A 14,279-nucleotide genomic window follows, 5' to 3' on the forward strand; every position below is an offset into this window, starting at 1 on the left:
CTCTAGAAGGTGTAAGTCAACTACCCTGGCCAGCAAGATCTCCGGATCTGTCCCCCATTGAGCATGTTTGGGACTGGATGAAGCGTCGTCTCACGCGGTCTGGAGGTCCAGCACGAACGCTGGTCCAACTGAGGCGCCAGGTGGAAATGGCATGGCAAGCCGTTCCACAGGACTACATCCAGCATCTCTACGATCGTCTCCATGGGAGAATAGCAGCCTGCATTGCTGCGAAAGGTGGATATACACTGTACTAGTGCCGACATTGTGCATGCTCTGTTGCCTGTGTCTATGTGCCTGTGGTTCTGTCAGTGTGATCATGTGATGTATCTGACCCCAGGAATGTGTCAATAAAGTTTCCCCTTCCTGGGACAATGAATTCACGGTGTTCTTATTTCAATTTCCAGGAGTGTATAAGAGAAAGTTTTATGTTCCATGCCATTCAATAGAGGGAGGACTACGTACCATGACGCATAACATTGTTACCTATCAAATAAGGTAAATAAAACGCCAGTCGAACAAAAAGTGCAAAAGAGGACTCCATGTCTGTAGTGTGTGCTTTCTAATCGACATAAAATAGTCAAAACGCCTACCGTCACAATGGAGCTAAAAAAAGTCAGAAGGGGCATTTGCCCTTGGAGACCATTTCCTTAGTCGTGCGGTAGCGTTCTCGCTTCCCACGCCCGGGTTCCCGGGTTTGATTCCCGGCGGGGTCAGGGATTTTCTCTGCCTCGTGATGACTGGGTGTTGTGTGACGTCCTTAGGTTAGTTAGGTTTAAGTAGTTCTAAGTTCTAGGGGACTGATGACCATAGAAGTTAAGTCCCATAGTGCTCAGAGCCATTTCCTTACCCATTGTAAAGAAATGTCTAAATCACCGTACATATTAATTTTCGATAGGTGTCCAACAGAACTTCAAAGTAATAAAATCTACTTCTACATCCCACTACTCTGCAATTCACATCCAAGTACTTTGCACAGAACTTACATAACCACTTCCAGACTATTTCTCGGCCGTTCCACTTTTGAATATCTCGTGGTAAGAAAGAATACCTAAATCGATCCGTGGGAGCTCTGAATTCTGTTACTTTATTCAAACGGTTATTTCTCCCTATGTAGGCGAGAGTTAAATTAATTTTTCATTCGAAGGAGAAATTTGGTAAATGTAATTTTCCGATATGATCTCACTGAAACGAAAAACGGCTTAATTTTAATGATCCTCGTCCCATCTAACATATCTTATCACTGGATCTCTCCCTGTTCCACTTCTTTGAAGTTTTTCGATGTCCTCCGTCAATCCTGTCTCGTGAGTATCCTACTGTGCAGCAGTGTTCCAAAAGAAGATGTAGAAGCGTGGTGTAGATGGCCTCTTTAGTAGATTTATTGCATCTTCTAAGTGCTCCGCCAATAAAACACAGTCGTTGTGTCACCTTTCCTCCATAACTTTCTATGTAATATTTTCAGTTTAAGTTGTTCATAATTGCATTCGCTAGGTATTTAGTTCAATCGATAAGTTCAAATTTGCATTGTTTATCGTGTAACCGATACGTAAGAGATTCTTTTTAGTGCTCATATGGAGGACCTCACACTTTTTATCGTTAAAGCTGAATTGCCACTTTTCGCACAATACAGATATCATGTTTAAATCGTTTTGTAAATCACATTTATATTCTGATGACTTTACTGGACGGTAAACGACCGCAAACAATCTAAGAGGGCTGTTCACACTGTTTTTCAAATAGTTAATATACATTAGAAATAGGAGAAGGCAATTACGCTTGCAAGTCTTCTTTGAAAGACATGTTATTCGTACAGTCTCAGCAGAGGCCATTCTCGAAACTTCTTAGAGCACTATTTAACGCATACATATCTGTAATTTGTTAAATTAATATTTTTAAATTTTCATATCAGTTTCCCGTGAATGAAGCAGTGACCATTTTTACGATCAAATCATTTTGGCTCACCCTGTTCGTCGGAAACAGTTGAATTTAAACTAAAAAGAAAGTCCGCTCTGAAAGGGAAGATAAATATTTAAAAATTACGTATGACGTTAACATTTTAATTGATTAGTCACCTCCGACGGCGGATCATTTATGAGACGTACGTCAACGGTTAAATCTGATACTCAGTTTCGCAAATTAAGAATAGAGTTAAACTTTCCATAGCCATGGATGAATTTCTGTAAAGTGTACAGAAAAAAAAATTATGAATGCAAGTTTAACCACATAAAAATTACTGGATAATAATACTTTAAAAAAATATGTCGAGCTAATGCCGTTTCCACTCGAGTAATTCTAAGACGAAACTATTCAAGACGCAACATAATCAAAATTCCGTTGATGACAGCCACATCTTCGTGCTATGTCGTGTACTTTTTACCTCACCGACGTTCTCAGCGTCAGATCTTCCCTGGTGGCCTTGTAGCATTACTGATAGAGGATAGAGCGGATCAGGTTATGGTTGTGGAGGGGGGGGGCGTAATCAGTTATTGTTAGTTGCACAATACACACAAAATTTTATTTTTCTAGGAACCACTTAATTACACATTGCCTTAAAAACGATCGATTAAACCAATACGTCTGAATGCCTAGTTAAGAAAACTTGCAAATACCTCCTGGGCTGAAAGTCCAAAACCGCACCAGAAGCTGAAGGCCTGAACACAAGTTATAAAAATTTCTGTAAAGAATACACGCAGCTGAAGGCCTTTCTTAAAAAGAAACATTTCACGTAAATACTCAGCTAAAGGCCACACACAAGACATTGAACAACTGAGGGCTTAAGGCCTCGATAACAAGAATTTCAGATAGAACGAACTTTCAAAATTTGGTTTTTAAGCAAATCAATCTTCAGATTTTAATTTAAGTCGGCTGAAGGCCTTATTTTAAAAGTTAGACTAAATTATTAGACGGCTACAGGTTTCACACAGTTTATCAGACTAAAATGAAAATCACAATGTAAAACCAACAGAACGGTGGTGCTCCGAAAAGAAAGAAATATGAACAAACAACTAAAAGGCTGTCGAACTACATGCCGTGCCAGACAGCATCAACACGGTGAGGAAAAAAACACTGCCGATTATGGCATGTAACTGGGGAGTTAACGGCCACAAGGCAGAAAATATCGCTGGTGCGCTTCACTGATAAGTAACAAACAATTTAATAGTAAAAGACTGTACAGGAAGATGGCTGAAAAATTTCGCCGACTCCAACACACCATACGTTGCTGCTAGCTGGAACGGCCCAGGAAGCAACAACCGGCAAAGAACGAAGAGATGTCACACCAGTTGAGGTTTCATGACAGGTTAACTGATCACTCAACTTCAGTGTCCAGGTTCAGTGGGCAACGAACTTTGTAGCTCTCGCAGCTAGTGCCTCCAAATCCGACCACGCATGCACACCACCAACAGTCCTGGCATGACCACGCGCTGCGGAGACTTCCTCGCCTCTCTGTCCCAAACGACCGACTACATGCAGCATGCACACAGCATAAAAATAGCTGCTGAATCAAAACCACACAAGCTACACACTATTCCACGAAAACACTTCTACAAACACTCGAACAATACTAAAACCAGTGACTGTGGAACAACAAGGACGAATCACAAGTCGACACACACGGGGAACACGGAAGCGGTCGGCAGGCAAATACACATCGTACGATGAGACGAACGGCCGAACGACCAGCTGAGGCCGTCCATACTCAGGTCATGTGTGTCGGCAACGGTTGGGCGAGTCACGGCTGTCTGGACCTCACTGCTGCTCCATTCCGACTCAAATCCCGACACACGACGACCCGGAAGTGCTAACGGCTGCTCCAAAGATAGTACGACAGTACTCTTATCGATAAGCACTGCTACTGCCACTCACGGGCAGGCAAGCCAGAAATTTAGTGACGCCAGTAAATCTACATCTACATCTACATCTATACTCCGCGAGCCACCTTACGGTGTGTGGCGGAGGGTACTTATTGTACCACTATCTGATCCCCCCTTCCCTGTTCCATTCACGAATTGTGCGTGGGAAGAACGACTGCTTGTAAGTCTCCGTATTTGCTCTAATTTCTCGGATCTTTTCGTTGTGATCATTACGCGAGATATATGTGGGCGGTAGTAATATGTTGCCCATCTCTTCCCGGAATGTGCTCTCTCGTAATTTCGATAATAAACCTCTCCGTATTGCGTAACGCCTTTCTTGAAGTGTCCGCCACTGGAGCTTGTTCAGCATCTCCGTAACGCTCTCGCGCTGACTAAATGTCCCCATGACGAATCGCGCTGCTTTTCGCTGGATCATGTCTATCTCTTCTATTAATCCAACCTGGTGAGGGTCCCATACTGATGAGCAATACTCAAGAATCGGACGAACAAGCGTTTTGTAAGCTACTTCTTTCGTCGATGAGTCACATTTTCTTAGAATTCTTCCTATGAATCTCAACCTGGCGCCTGCTTTTCCCACTATTTGTTTTATGTGATCATTCCACTTCAGATCGCTCCGGATAGTAACTCCTAGGTATTTTACGGTCGTTACCGCTTCCAATGATTTACCACCTATGGCATAATCGTACTGGAATGGATTTCTGCCCCTATGTATGCGCATTATATTACATTTATCTACGTTTAGGGAAAGCTGCCAGCTGTCGCACCATGCATTAATCGTCTGCAGGTCTTCCTGGAGTACGTACGAGTCTTCTGATGTTGCTACTTTCTTGTAGACAACCGTGTCATCTGCAAATAGTCTCACAGAGCTACCGATGTTGTCAACTAAGTCATTTATGTATATTGTAAACAATAAAGGTCCTATCACGCTTCCTTGCGGTACTCCAGAAATTACCTCTACATCTGCAGATTTTGAACCGTTAAGAATGACATGTTGTGTTCTTTCTTCTAGGAAATCCTGAATCCAATCACAAACCTGGTCCGATATTCCGTAAGCTCGTATTTTTTTCACTAAACGTAAGTGCGGAACCGTATCAAATGCCTTCCTGAAGTCCAGGAATACGGCATCAATCTGCTCGCCAGTGTCTACGGCACTGTGAATTTCTTGGGCAAACAGGGCGAGCTGAGTTTCACATGATCTCTGTTTGCGGAATCCATGTTGGTTATGATGAAGGAGATTTGTATTATCTAAGAACGTCATAATACGAGAACACAAAACATGTTCCATTATTCTACAACAGATTGACGTAAGCGAAATAGGCCTATAATTATTCGCATCTGATTTATGACCCTTCTTGAAAATGGGAACGACCTGCGCTTTCTTCCAGTCGCTAGGTACTTTACGTTCTTCCAGCGATCTACGATAAATTGCTGATAGAAAGGGGGCAAGTTCTTTAGCATAATCACTGTAGAATCTTAAGGGTATCTCGTCTGGTCCGGATGCTTTTCCGCTACTAAGTGATAGCAGTTGTTTTTCAATTCCGATATCGTTTATTTCAATATTTTCCATTTTGGCGTCCGTGCGACGGCTGAAGTATGGGACCGTGTTACGATTTTCCGCAGTGAAACAGTTTCGGAACACTGAATTCAGTATTTCTGCCTTTCTTCGGTCGTCCTCTGTTTCGATGCCATCGTGGTCAACGAGTGACTGAATAGGGGATTTAGATCCGCTTACCGATTTTACATATGACCAAAACTTTTTAGGGTTCTTGTTTAGATTGTTTGCCAATGTTTTATGTTCGAATTCGTTGAATGCTTCTCTCATTGCTCTCTTTACGCTCTTTTCCGCTTCGTTCAGCTTTTCCTTATCAGCTATGATTCGACTACTCTTAAACCTATGATGAAGCTTTCTTTGTTTCCGTAGTACCTTTCGTACATGATTGTTATACCACGGTGGATCTTTCCCCTCGCTTTGGACCTTAGTCGGTACGAACTTATCTAAGGCGTACTGGACGATGTTTCTGAATTTTTTCCATTTTTGTTCCACATCCTCTTCCTCAGAAATGAACGTTTGATGGTGGTCACTCAGATATTCTGCGATTTGTGCCCTATCACTCTTGTTAAGCAAATATATTTTCCTTCCTTTCTTGGCATTTCTTATTACACTTGTAGTCATTGATGCAACCACTGACTTATGATCACTGATACCCTCTTCTACATACACGGAGTCGAAAAGTTCCGGTCTATTTGTTGCTATGAGGTCTAAAACGTTAGCTTCACGAGTTGGTTCTCTAACTATCTGCTCGAAGTAATTCTCGGACAAGGCAGTCAGGATAATGTCACAAGAGTCTCTGTCCCTGGCTCCAGTTCTGATTGTGTGACTGTCCCATTCTATACCTGGTAGATTGAAGTCTCCCCCTATTACAATAGTATGATCATGAAACTTCTTCACGACGTTCTGCAGGTTCTCTCTGAGGCGCTCAACTACTACGGTTGCTGATGCAGGTGGTCTATAGAAGCATCCGACTATCATATCTGACCCACCTTTGATACTTAGCTTAACCCAGATTATTTCACATTCGCATTCGCTAATAACTTCACTGGATATTATTGAATTCTTTACTGCTATAAATACTCCTCCACCATTGGCGTTTATCCTATCCTTGCGGTAAATATTCCATTCTGTGTCTAGGATTTCGTTACTGTTCACTTCTGGTTTTAACCAACTTTCCGTTCCTAATACTATATGCGCACTATTTCCTTCAATAAGAGATACTAATTCAGGAACCTTGCCCTGGATACTCCTGCAGTTTACCAATATTACGTTAACTTTTCCTGTTTTTGGTCTCTGAGGACGGACGTTCTTTATCAACGATGATAATGTCCTCTCTGATAAGCCGTCAGGTATTTTATCGTTTCGCCCAAGGGGGGGTCCCTCTAACCTAAAAAACCCCCGTGTGCACGCCACACGTACTCTGCTACCCTAGTAGCTGCTTCCGGTGTGTAGTGCACGCCTGACCTGTCTAGGGGGGCCCTACAGTTCTCCACCCAATAACGGAGGTCGATGAATTTGCAACCATTATAGTCGCAGAGTCGTCTGAGCCTCTGGTTTAGACCCTCCACACGGCTCCAAACCAGAGGACCGCGATCGACTCTGGGCACTATGCTGCAGATATTAAGCTCAGCTTGCACTCCGCGTGCGATGCTGGTTGTCTTCACCAAATCAGCCAGCCGCCGGAAGGAACCAAGGATGGCCTCAGAACCCAAGCGGCAGGCGTCATTCGTTCCGACATGTGCTACTATCTGCAGCCGGTCACACCCAGTGCGTTCAATAGCTGCCGGAAGGGCCTCCTCCACATTACGGACGGGACCCCCCCCCCCCCCCCCCCCCGGCAGGCACACCGAGTGCACACTGGCATTCTTCCCCGACCTACCCGCTATTTTCCTGAGGGGCTCCATAACCCGCCTAACGTTGGAGCTCCCTATAAGTAATAGGCCCGCCCTCTGTGACTGTCGGGACCTTGCCGGAGAATCGGCCACTGGCCCAACAGGCGAGGCATCCTGTGGTGGCTCGGAAACGATGTCATCACCACTAGGAAGCACCCCGTACCTGTTGGAAAGGGGTAAGGCAGCTGCCACGCGGCCAGATCCCACCTTCGCCTTTCGGCCAGGCACGCGCGAGCCCACCACTGTCCGCCATTCACCCTGGAGTGATGGCTGACCGGTAAGATGCTCACTGCCGGAAGACGCAGCGACATCAGGGGTTCCATGTGATTCCAAGGCCATCGAAGTAGGCATAGGTCTCACCACAGTTGCCCCAACGCCACTACGGGCCGACGCCTGCGCCTCGAGCTCGATGAGCCTAACAGACAAAGCCTCCACCTGCCCCCGAAGAGTGGCCAATTCTCCTTGCGTCCGCTCACAACAACCACAGTCCCTACACATGACTATGTTTACCCTACCCTATACGGTGACAAATTCCCAAGATAATCTTCTGATGAGCTACTCTGATAATCAAGAAACACTCACTGAAATACGAGACGCGAAAACTACGCTAGGTTTTCCCAGAAAAACTATTTAAAAGCTAAGCGCAGCAAATAAGTACAAAAACGCTTTATACAAACAGTACTCGCTGCTGCTGGTGCTCTCGCTCTGGCTGTCACAAGACACAAGACAATCGAATAATGGCTCTGAGCACTATGGGACTTAACATCTGAGGTCATCAGTCCCCTAGAACTTAGAACTACTTAAACCTAACTAACCTAAGGACATCACAGACATCCATTTGCGAGGCAGGTTTCGAACCTTCGACCGTAGCGGTCTTGCAGTTCCACACTGAAGCGCCTCCAACCGCTCGGCCACACCGGCCGGGTAAATCGAATAAGAGACGGGATGGCAGTACCTCAAAGACGTCAAGTAATAAATGGCACGAACACGAGCCGCACATAGCTCAATTACCTTATTTACCTGTTCTAATTTTCTACCGGCAGTTGCGTCCCCATGGATCTGCATGAAAACTAACTGGCGAAAGTAGGCTAATTCAAATGATATTGTCCGCTTCCGATCTACAGCCCAAACCACGTTAACTGCATTTTGATATTGAATAACCTACTATTTATGGACTGACCGCGTCTCATTCATTATAATTTATGAACAGATAAAGGGTAAGCCACATACCGTTCTCTTGGTTTTCCTGTGGTGTGATTGTTCAAATGCAGTAATTTAACACAGGAGGACCCAAAAGTTTAAGTGTGGCAAGTAAATAATTAGCCTCTTCCCTAATTACATTGTCCTTGTTAGCAGAAGGGCATATCAAAACGAAAACGATGTGCACAATAAATATCATTTGGAACTAACTCAGTTCACAGTCTGATTCCATTGTCACAGTAAGCATTACCGAAGCTGGATACAGTTCTTGAGATTGATTGCCAGTTCAGAGTGAATAATTGAAAACAGAAGTGAATAAAAGGAATGATATCCCATGTGCGGAATTTCGATAAAGCTGTGCACATTGTACGAATTGTAAGCTGTGCTAACTCGTCTACGGCAAATTCTTCAACACAGATCGTCTCACAACCTACCGCAGATGACTAGAATGACTTGCAGCAGCTTCTCTTTTGTAAGATTACAATAATTAAAACTGATGTTATCTGTTGTTGTTTACTGAATTCTACAATTTTCAAATTAAAAATTTACATTCCACATTAGCTGAATAGTGACGAGAGAATGTGAAGATGTGGATACAAGAGCAATTTCTATTGAATTATATGGGATTCTACTTCAGTAAAAATGTTTTAACTCAGAATCCTAATTACTTCGAAACCAAATGAATGCCAGATTTGCTAACATATTTTCAGCTTCAACTGCATAAATAATCCACTTATTTATACAGGGTGTCCCATTTATCTTGACCACCCTAAATAACTGTTTGTCCAGATGCAAATTACAAAATGTTTCAAGCAAATATTCTTTAGCCGTCAGGGGGACATCAATCAGCATGATTGCCTTCGTTATAGCTTTGTTTTTTATAGAGCTATGAACAGTGGTATGATTTTTTAAATTGCACCCTGTATTTTTTATTCGATAATTTATTTCCTCTCCTAAAGATCTATAAAAATGTATCACAACGTACCACTCACTGAAACACAACGTAATTAATTACATAACACAACACTGACGTTGACGCTACCAGCCCTTAATGCAGGTACTCGGAGTAAAGGAACACGTCCACATGCTGACGTTGACAGAGGACGAATGTAAACATAAGTAGAATGCACACCCGTCATTCCGTCACCCATCGTGAGTTAAAGAGTTGTGTCAGTAGAATGGACAACAACGAAATGGAAGTAGAAATGCTACTCGTCTATGGGGAATGAATGTTAGCAGAACAGTAATTACAATACTCTTTTCTTATGTAAAGGTACATTTAGTAGAGTAGTTTAGTCCTTTTAAATCCTATAGTGTAGAGTAGGCATACAGTGAAGGCTGTCCGTTCTACAAACTGCATCGACATAGCGTTTCTTTTATTATTGTTGAAGGTAGGCGACATGCTGCGCAGGCAGCGGAACCTTACAGAGAGCGATATCCTGACAAGAACCCACCTTCCCGACGGATGTTTTCTCGTCTTGTTGCGACGCTTCAGTAAACGGGAAGTTTCAACCCACGACAACGCAATCGTCATAGCACTCGCACAGACGAAGCTGCCAAAGTTACTGTTCTCCCTGCCGTTGCTATGAATCCACGTGTGAGCACAAGTGTAAGTAGGCTGTTTATGTTTTCTTATTGGCAACGTTGCGTAGCGCTCTGTACGAAAATCACTGGCTGTGCTGTGTGCAGTCTGTGGCTAGTTTGCATTGTTGTCTGCCATTGTAGTGTTGGGCAGCGGCAGCTGGATGTGAACAGCGCGTAGCGTTGCGCAGTTGGAGGTGAGCCGCCAGCAGTGGGTATTTGTTTTCTTCCTGTCTCTGTGTAGTTTCATAGAATTTTTTTTTCTTCTAATACTAAGCTACATTCACTATGATGAGGAATACTGTTATCCTCAAATATAATTGGCATTAATAATATGTTATTTACCTTGTAAAGATGTTTAGACATTATTTATTCTGTTTTATTTTAATGCTCATGTGTAAAGTTGATGTTTCAAAAGTTATTCTGATCTTTTATGTATGTACTCATGTCATAATTCCTGTAACACTGATGTATATGTTATTTCGATTCTTTTGTCAAGCTTGTACTACGAATGTTATCTGTATTGTTATGTTCTTTAATAATGTTTTCTGTATTTCTGTAATTGTATTCTCATGTTATAAAATTGTAATTGACACCAGTTCATCAAATTAAGTAACTTGTAAGTTACATTTCACTGCACACGTTTCTGTTGGTCATAGTATATGGACAATATGTGAGAAGTAGGGACTGTTCGTGTTTGCACGTATGTTAATAATTTAGCTAGGGACTGGATAACAGCATTGCTGGTTCTAAGGACAATTAAAAAAAAAATTTGTAAGTGCACAAGTGGTGGTTATGGACTTGCTCTATTATCTGCAAGACTTTTCGATGGTGATTGTGCACCCGCACAGTCACAACAGATGGCTGCTGGCCATCTCTACAAGGACTACAGTGGGTCTGCATCTTTGATGGCCCACCAATACCACAATCTCTACCAGGACTACAGTGGGTCTACTCTGTGATGACCTACCTACCAATATTCATCAACTTCGACTGACTCTCCTGTGGGTTTGCTCTGTTGTGGCCCATTACCTGTCAGCATGTCAAGAGTCAGCACTGTCTTTCTGTTGGAAGGACAACACTACTTCTTCAAGACTGCATGGACATCCACTACTTCCGTGTGCATTGTCTTTTACTGCTCAGACTTTGATGAAAGAAACGGCAGTTTTACTGTGATGAATGATCTGGACTGTCTTTATGGACTGAGAAAATTTTAGCTTTTGACCAACATTATATAAATAAGTGTGTGCATTTGATATCTTTGTTATTGTAATTATGAAAAATTTTTTCAAATCATTATTGGCCACTGCCCAAAAATATTTTGTAAAATTTTTTGTGGGGAGCATGGGGGCTATGTAAGTAGGCTGTTTATGTTTTCTTATTGGCAACGTTACGTAGCGCTCTGTACGAAAATCACTGGCTGTGCTGTGTGCAGTCTGTGGCTAGTTTGCATTGTTGTCTGCCATTGTAGTGTTGGGCAGCGGCAGCTGGATGTGAACAGCGCGTAGCGTTGCGCAGTTGGAGATGAGCCGCCAGCAGTGGTGGATGTGGGGAGAGAGATGGCGGAGTTTTGTAATTTGTCATGAACTGCTATATATATTATGATTATTAATGTAAATACAGTGTTTGTTCTCTATTAAAATTTTTCATTTGCTAACTATCCCTATCAGTAGTTAGTGCCTTCAGTAGTTTGAATCTTTTATTTAGCTGGCAGTAGTGGCGCTCGCTGTATTGCAGTAGTTCCAGTAACGAAGATTTTTGTGAGGTAAGTTATTTGTGAAAGGTATAGTTTAATGTTAGTCAGGGCCATTGTTTTGTAGGGATTTCTGAAAGTCAGATTGCGTTGCGCTAAAAAATATTGTGTGTCAGTTTAAGCACAGTCGTGTATAAATTGTTCTAAGGGGACGTTTCATAAGACAGCTTGAACACGAAATTGGCATTCCTTAAACTAGTGTACATCGTATTCTTACACGTCACCGGTTTCATCCTTACCATGTACACCTACATCAAGAATTGCATGGGAATGATTTCCAGAATCGTGTACAGTTCTGTCAGTGGGCACAGCAGCAAATCCTCGCCAACCCGAACTTCTTCTCCAATGTTCTATTCACCGATGAATGTTTCTTCTCAAACAAAGGTCAGGTAAATACAAGGAACATGAATTATTGGTCCAACGACAACCCACGATGGCTTAGACAGATGGAACATCAGCGTCAATGGAGAGTTAATGTCTGGTGTGGGATGCTTGGTACTACAATTATTCGCCCTTATTTCGTCAATGATAGTCTGAACTGCACAGGGTATGCCAACATTGTCAACATTGGACAGATGTGTTGGGCAGTGTCTCTAGTATCCCCGTCGATCGTATCTCGTCGCTCTTTTCAGTTTTGAGTGAAGAGTGAGCACGTAAAGATGGTGGTGGTGGTGACGGTTAGTGTTTAACGTCCCGTCGACAACGAGGTCATTAGAGACGGAGCGCAAGCTCGGGTTAGGGAAGGATTGGGAAGGAAATCGGCCGTACCCTTTCAAAGGAACCATCCCGGCATTTGCCTGAAACGATTTAGGGAAATCACGGAAAATCTAAATCAGGATGGCCGGAGACGGGATTGAACCGTCGTCCTCCCGAATGCGAGGCCAGTGTGCTAACCACTGCGCCACCTCGCTCGGTACGTAATGATGCGTAGGGAACAGCGTCTCCCGCCAAGTATGAGGGCCTGGTTAGAGATTTCGCCTATGCCATGCAGCCCACATAACACAACTGTCGAGCAGTTCCTTCTTCATGCCAATTCTCGGCCGCTCACTGCAGGGGAAATGAAGACGCTCCTACAGCGTTTCCCATGAGAAGTGTTTGATCACCCACAATACAGTCCGTAATTGGCTCCCCCTGAGTCTCATCTCTGCTCACAAGAACCGCTGGCTATGAAGACAAAATTTTTCCACCAACAACGAGCAGCAGCCCAGTGCAGATAACTTACCGAGAGCACAGGCGACTGCTTTCTATGACGACGATATTGGAAAGTTGATACAATACTACGACAAAACTGGAAGTTGGAGCGGCGACTATGTAGAGAAGGAGGTGGAAGATGTACCTAATTGTTGCAAATAAAACTTTTCTCGTTTTGACTGTGGTTTCCATTTCGCGACCGGTCGGAAATTACTTTCTGGACAACCCTCGTATATAAATATATATATATAGGGTGATTCCGTGATGATGTTACAAACTTTCAAGGATGATGGAGACGAATAAATCTATCGATTTGAGTAAGGGTCCCTGCTTGGGAAATGAGCAAGTCGAAAGTTGCAAGTGAAAACCATTCTGATACCTCTTACAGTGGAAAACATGTATCAGTACTGTACTTGCTAAGATGGTAGGGTACGCAACTTTGAGAGGTGGTAGTATGGACCAAGACAAGAAGAGAATTCTGGTAAACATGGGATCTAAACATGTATACGTAATGAGCTATGAGCACATCTTGATCCTCACTAGTGTGAAACACATCTCCTATATTGACCAAGTGCCAACAGCTCTTAAAGTATACATTTTAAATTCCTTGTTTACTGGAGATTTTTCATCGATGTGGTCCATACCACCACCTCAAAATTTGCCTACCCTACAATTATAGCAACTACAGTACATGTATTCTACTGTCAGAGCTACCAGAATGGTTTTCACTTGTAACTTTCGACTCATTCATTTCCGAATCAGGGCTCTTACCTCAAATTGATACATTTATCCACCATCTTTAAAAGTTTGTGACATCATCAAGGAATCACCCTGTGCATACATACATCTACAGCAAACAGTGCCTACACCTTTGACGCTCTAAACTGTCGTTGCAGGACATTGTCGACCTTGGGTTTCTATGTAAAACTTGGTCCACAAAGTTCTATCTACAATTTCTTGACGTATGTAACATGAATTGGCAACGGCCTTGCCGCAGTGGCTACACCGGTTCCCGTGAGATCACCGAAGTTAAGCGCTGTTGGGCGTAGTCGGCACTTGGATGGGTGACCATCCAGCCGCCGTGCGCTGTTGCCATTTTTCGGGGTGCGCTCAGCCTCTTGATGCCAATTGAGGAGCTACTCGGCGGAATAGTAGCGGTTTCGGTCAAGAATACCACCATAACGACCGGGAGAGCGGTTTGCTGACCTCACGCCCCTCCTATCCGCATCCTCCACTGAGGA

This window comes from Schistocerca cancellata, chromosome 1, assembly GCF_023864275.1.
Source record: "Schistocerca cancellata isolate TAMUIC-IGC-003103 chromosome 1, iqSchCanc2.1, whole genome shotgun sequence".
NCBI classification, from domain to species: Eukaryota; Metazoa; Arthropoda; class Insecta; order Orthoptera; family Acrididae; genus Schistocerca; species Schistocerca cancellata.